Source organism: Balaenoptera ricei, chromosome 2, assembly GCF_028023285.1.
Source record: "Balaenoptera ricei isolate mBalRic1 chromosome 2, mBalRic1.hap2, whole genome shotgun sequence".
NCBI classification, from domain to species: Eukaryota; Metazoa; Chordata; class Mammalia; order Artiodactyla; family Balaenopteridae; genus Balaenoptera; species Balaenoptera ricei.
In genome coordinates this window covers 56,803,951-56,809,950 of record NC_082640.1, presented here as the reverse complement: position 1 = coordinate 56,809,950, position 6,000 = coordinate 56,803,951, and the positions used below count along the sequence as shown (strand labels likewise).

General features: G+C 53.1%; 3 non-coding genes across 3 annotated transcripts; all 3 read left to right on the top strand.

The window, feature by feature from the left end:
* The first annotated feature begins 1,062 nt into the window (after positions 1 to 1,062).
* Positions 1,063 to 1,155, top strand: LOC132361833 (small nucleolar RNA SNORD116). Its single transcript, XR_009502099.1, has one exon. It is a non-coding gene; the product is annotated as a small nucleolar RNA SNORD116 (small nucleolar RNA).
* Positions 1,156 to 3,046: 1,891 nt separating this feature from the next.
* On the top strand, positions 3,047 to 3,139 carry LOC132361745 (small nucleolar RNA SNORD116). The gene has a single exon (XR_009502014.1). It is a non-coding gene; the product is annotated as a small nucleolar RNA SNORD116 (small nucleolar RNA).
* Positions 3,140 to 5,815: 2,676 nt separating this feature from the next.
* LOC132361755 (small nucleolar RNA SNORD116) lies at positions 5,816 to 5,908 on the top strand. The gene has a single exon (XR_009502024.1). It is a non-coding gene; the product is annotated as a small nucleolar RNA SNORD116 (small nucleolar RNA).
* Positions 5,909 to 6,000: the final 92 nt, after the last annotated feature.

The following is a 6,000-nucleotide window of genomic DNA, read 5'->3' as shown; positions in this document are numbered from 1 at the left end:
CATTCCCACCAACAGTGCAGGAGGGTTCTCTTTTCTCCACACCCTCACTAGCATTTACTGTTTATAAATTTTTTGATGATGGCCATTCTGACTGATGTGAGGTGATACCTCACTGTAGTTTTGATTTGCATTTCTCTAATGATTAGTGATGTTGAGCATCCTTTCATGTGTTTGTTGGCAAAATAAAGATAATATTTTAAAAAAGGAACTCTGTGAGGGACATTGCTTAAGGGTTTTTAAAAGTCCATGAACATATCAGGTGAGAGGTACAAATTATGTGTTGAGAAGGGCAGTGATACCTTTTCATGGGAGAATATAACATAGGATAAAAAGTATGAAAAATGAAAAATAAGAAGGTTTGAAAAAAATGTGAAGATTTTGACTTAGGCTGCAGTTCCTGGCATGAAGCACAAATCATAGTGTGCATGGGAATGCTTTGCATTTCACATAGCACAGGTCACGGTGATGTGTAGAAGGAATGCCACTTCACTACAAACACAAAAACACAAACGAACAAACACATACAGGCAAACGTAAGTGACTAATGTCCTACACTCCTGCCATCAGACACGCATTCAGTCCTCCCTAAGGGAAAGGGTTAGTTGGAAGCAGGTGCAGCGCTTACCCTCAGGTAAACATTGGCATGAATCTTCTTCTGTGAGGACTCGGGTCCAATTCTGAAGCCCACGTGTGATTTCTGTCCTCTTCTCAGGTGGAGTTGCCAGGCAAGGCTGGCCGTCCGCTAACACAAGAACACCTTCGCGTGGTATGATGACTGGAGGTATGAGGGAGACACGAAAGAAGTGGGGCGGGGCCAGGGTGCTGAACCTGGCCATGGATCTCTCAGGGCCGTAGGCATTCCCCCACCCCAAGATGTGCTATTGGATATTAGGGTTTCCTCGGATGGGCCCAGTGACTGTAAGCGTGGATTAACTCTTTCTCTTAATGAGTGGCCTGGGGGCTGTGGATTCCCCAGGCTGTTGGAGTACTCCGGGGTCACTGGATCCTCTGCAGATCCACCTGGCCTCACAGTTGGGTTCTGCAGCGTCCCAGCACATGCTCGGATGGATGATGACTCCCTCGTATGCATTCCTTGGAAAATCTGAACAAAATGAGTGAGAACGCTCTACCGTCTCCTCATCGAAACTGAGGTCCAGCATGTTGCCTCCCTTGGGGGTAGGGGACAGTTAGGAGTGAGGGCCAGCGTTCCCTTGCTGACACGTATGCAAACACCACTCAAGGCGCCAGCATTGGAGGGGATCCTGTCTGAGGGTCGACTATGTCTGCACAGTAGCTGGGTACGCTATGATGCCAGGTCCTTGGTGAAAGGCCGGTGAGAGATTGCGAGATGACAGGCTCTCCTGCTGGTCATAGGAGTTGGAGTGTGTGCTGGTCTAGGCCCAGTGAGCTCGCGGCTTGGAGAGGTGTGTTTTGTCCAGGTTCCCGCTTTGGGCGTGGAACTTCGAGGGTGTATCCACTGTGCCCTGGCAGGCTTCCAGCTCCCCTCGCGTGGCAGAGGTCTTCCACTGGAAGTCTGTCTGTGGTCCTCGGGGACAGTGCCTTTGATCTCTGTGAGGTCCTCAGTAGTGTCACTGTGGCCATGGAGAAGTGCCAGGATGCATGGGCAGGGGTCGGCGTCATCAAAGCAGATATGCTTGTGGTCTGTCTTCCGTGGTGTACAGTGTCCCCGTGTTCACATGATGTCTGTGGCTTCCAGTACGGTCGAGATGCCCTGCGGGCAGGAGGAGGGCACTTAGGACGATGCTGTCAAGCATTTGAGCATTTCCTCCGGGTTCAGGGCCATGAAACCTGCAGGCTGGGAGCTGGCCGAGACGTGGCTGGAAAGGTGGCCTAGTTTCTGCCGTGGGGTTCGAACCTGGGTCATGGTTGCTGAAGACCACCACTTCCCATGGTGGGCATTCCCACTGGTCCACGGAAAGTGACTTGCCCTAGTTGGTGAGAAGTGGCACTTGGGCTGAAGTCCGTTAGCCCCTTGAGAGGTGCCGGGCTGCATCTTGCCTGTAGCCAGCTGTAGGTAGAAATCGGCCCCATCCATGGGAGGTTCCCTTGCTTCCAAAAGCGCTGGGAGTGGCCCCAATTGCACATCAGATGTGCTACTACCTGGCAGGGTCTCCAGGTCCAGGTAGATGTCACACCCACGGCCGGGAGGCAGGTCTCGTCGAGTCTTTGTGCGTTGGTCTGAAGACGTGGCTGTGGGAGAGCAGGAGTCCATGGCCTATTTCAACAGCCCCGGGGGGTCAAAGTTCGCATGCGGCCTCTTGAGGCTGACAGGGGTTTTTCTCCATTCGGGGGGGGGGGTCCAAAGCCAGGGTGCTGTGTATAAACAGTGGCTTTTACTGTTCAACTTCTCTGCAGAGGGCCACAGGGACATAGAGAGACCAAGACGCGGATTCACAGGAACACACAGAAACCAACAAGAGCGTCCTCGTGTGCAGTCACAGTCACACACACGCACACGTGGAAATGCACACATACAACCTCACACACCCCGGGCAACGTACGTGCCTAACTTCCTGCAGTCGTGCTGTCAGACATACATTCAGTTCTTGGTAAGGGATAGAGGTCCTTGTGAACCAGGTTCAGGGCTCGAGCCCAGGCAAATGTTCGCATGAATCGTGTTCTTTGAGGACCCTGGTCCAATTCTGAATCCTGCGTGATTTCTATCCACTTCTCAGGTGCAGTTGCTTGGCAAGGCTGGCCGTCAGCAAAGACAAGAGGACGTTTGCGTGTTCTGATGATTGGAGGTGCTGAGGAGAACTGGAAAAAGTGAGGTGGGCCCATGTTGCCTAGTGTGGACGTGGATAACTCAGGATGGTAGGCATTCAACTACCCCAAGATGTGCCATTGGATATTAGGTTTTCCTTAGACGGGCCCAATGGCTGCAAGATTGTATTGACTGTTGCTATTGCTGAGTGGCCTGAGGGCTATGGATTCCCAAGGCTTTTGGAGTACCCTGGGCTCATGGCTCCTCTGAACAGCACCATGGCCTGCCCAGTTGTGTTCGGCAGAGTCCGAGCATGTGCTTGGATCGATGTTGACACCCTTGTATGCATTCCTTGGAAAATCTGAACAAAATGAGTGAGAACGCTCTACCGTCTCCTCATCGAAACTGAGGTCCAGCACGTTTCCTCTCTCGGGAGTATGGGACAGTTAGGAGAGAGGACCAGCGTCCCCTGCTGACATGCAAGCAAACACCACTAAGGGCTCCAGCACTGGAGGGGCTCCTGTCTGAGGGTCGACTGTGTCTGCCGATAAGCTGGGTTGTCTATTAATCCCAGGTCCCTGCTGAAAGACCGTTGAGGGAATGTGAGGGGGCAGGCTCTCCTCCTGGTCTTCAGTGTCAGAGTGTGTGCTGGTGTAGGCCCAGTGAGCATGCAGCTTGGAGAGGTATGTTTTGGCCAGTATCGTGCTTTGTGCATGCCACTTGTGGGGTTGATTCTGGAAGCCAAAATGAGCAAGCTTCCCTGGTTGGAGCCTGGAGCCTCAGGCCAGGCCTGTGGCCCTCCCTGTTGTTACGTTTGGCGCGGAGAGGTTCTTGAGTGCCCGCTGGGGCTGGAGCAATGGGTGGGTGTGGGCTGGGGTTGGGCGTCGGCGGAAGGGGGCTGATGGATCAGGCCTCAGTGGTGCCCATGTCAGCTCCTCTACTGCAGAACCCGGCACAGTGTTGGTGTTAAGTGTGTCATCAGGGAATGGGGTTAGGACCGAGTGCTGCATTTAAGCCTGCATGGTGGCTGGTGGCCTGGAGAGGAAGGCAAGGCATCATGAAGACAGGTCCTGTGTGGTGTCGTGGGATGGCCTGTAATCACTGGGTTACAGGTGTTGGCCTCGGATTCCCAAGGAGGTGTCCTGTTCATGATGGGCTTACACCAACTGCCTATGAAGGGGATGGCTTTGGGAGTTCATAAGGATGTGGTGAGGTAGGTAACCTGTGTAGAGTTGCGATTCCATTGCCAGAAGAATGACTCGAAAAGGGTGTCTTGCGGGACCTAGAGAAGATGGACATGCTGAGGCATCTGTGCCGGCCTCCTTGGGGGTAGGTGAGTTATGCGAACAAGCCCTTTGGTCGCTTTGTTCCCTCTTTTGGGAATGTTCAAAGCGATAATTTTTCTCCCGGAGGGCATGACACGGCCGGCCCGTGTGGCATGCAGGACGTTCGAATAGCCAGAGCTTTATTCGGAGCAGTCCATTAGTGGGGCAGAGATGGGGGCAATGTTGCCATGCCTGGTGCCCTGCTGTGGCCAGCCACAGTTCCATTTCAGGATTCCAAGTCCCCTCCCATGGCAGAGGTCTTCCGTTGAAAGTCTGTCTGTGGTCGTCTGGGACAGTGCCTTTGATCACTGTTAGTTCCTCGGTAGTGTCGCTGTGGCAGTGGAGAATTGCCAGGATGCATGGGGTGGGGTGAGCATCATCAAAGCAGGCAGGCTTGTGGTCTGTCTTCCCTGGTGTTCAGTGTCCCCATGTTCGCATGATGTCTGTGGCTTCAAGTAGGGTTGAGTTGCCCTGTGGGAAAGAGGAAGGCACTTAGGATAAGGCTGTGTATCGTTTGAGCATTTCCTCAGTGGTCAGGGCCACGAACCCTGCTGGTTGGAAGCTTGCCGATACGTGGCCGGGAAGGTGGCCTAATTTCTGCTGTGGGGTTCCAACCTGTGTCATGGTTGCTGAAGCCCAACATTTCCTGTTGTGGGCATTCCCACGGGGTCTCAGAAAGTGATTTGCTCTAGTTGGCGAGAAGAGGCCCTTGGGCCGAAGTTCCTTAGCCCCTTGAGTGGTTTCAGACTGCATCTTGCCAGTAGACGGCTGCAGGTCATTATCAGACCACACATGGGAGTTCACTTGCTTCTGGACGTACTGGAAGTGACCCCAAGGGCACATCCGATGTCCTGGTAACTGGCAGGGTCTTAAGATGCACGTAGATGTGACACCCATGGCTGGGAGGCAGGTCTCGTCCAGTCTTTGTGCTTTGGTCAGAAGGCGTGGCTGTGGGAGAGCAGGAGTCCGTGGACTATTTCAAGAGCCCCCTGGGGTCAAAATTTGCATGCGGCCTATTGAAGCTGATAGGGGTGTTTCTCTTTTCAGCTGGGGGTCTAACCAGGGTGCTGTGTATAAACTATGGCGTTTACTGTTGGACGCCCCTTCACAGGGCCACAGGGACACACAGAGACCAAGACGCGTAGTCAGCGGCACACAGAGAAACCCACAAGAGCGTCCACGTGCACAGTCACAGTCACACATGCCCACACGCGTGAACACAAACATACAGTGTCTCACACACCAGCCAACGTACGTGCCTAACTTCCTCCAGTCATGCTGTGAGACACGCAATCAGTTTTCGGTAAGGGATAGCAGGTTTCGGGCTCACGCCCATGAAAATCTTCCCAAGAATCATTTTGTCTGAGGACCCTGGTGCAATTCAGAAATCTGTGTGATTTCTGTCGCCTTCTCAGGTGCAGTTGCATGGTAAGGCTGGCCGTCGGCAAAGAAAAGAAGACCTTCGCATTGTCTGATGACTGGATGTGATAAGGAGAACTGGAAAAAGTGGAGCAGGCGCACGTTGCTGAGCGTGGCTGTGGGTAACTCAGGACGGTAGGCATTCACCAATACTAAGATGTGCCATTGGATATTAGGTTTTCATCAGATGAGCCCAATGGCTGAAAGAGTGGATTGATTGTTGGTCTTGCTGAGTGGCCTGAGGACTGTGAATTCCCCAGGCTCTTGGAGTACTTCTGTGTCATGGCTCCTCTGCAGAGCCCCAAGGCCTGCTCGTTTGTGTTCTGCAGCATCCCAGCATGTGCTTGGATCGATGATGACAACCTTGTATGCATTCCTTGGAAAATCTGAACAAAATGAGTGACAACGCCCTACCGTCTCCTCATCGAAACTGAGGTCCAGCACGTTTCCTCTTTCGGAGGTACGGGACAGTTAGGAGTGAGGGCCAACGTCCCCTGCTGACAGGCATGCAAACCCCACTAAGGGCTCCAG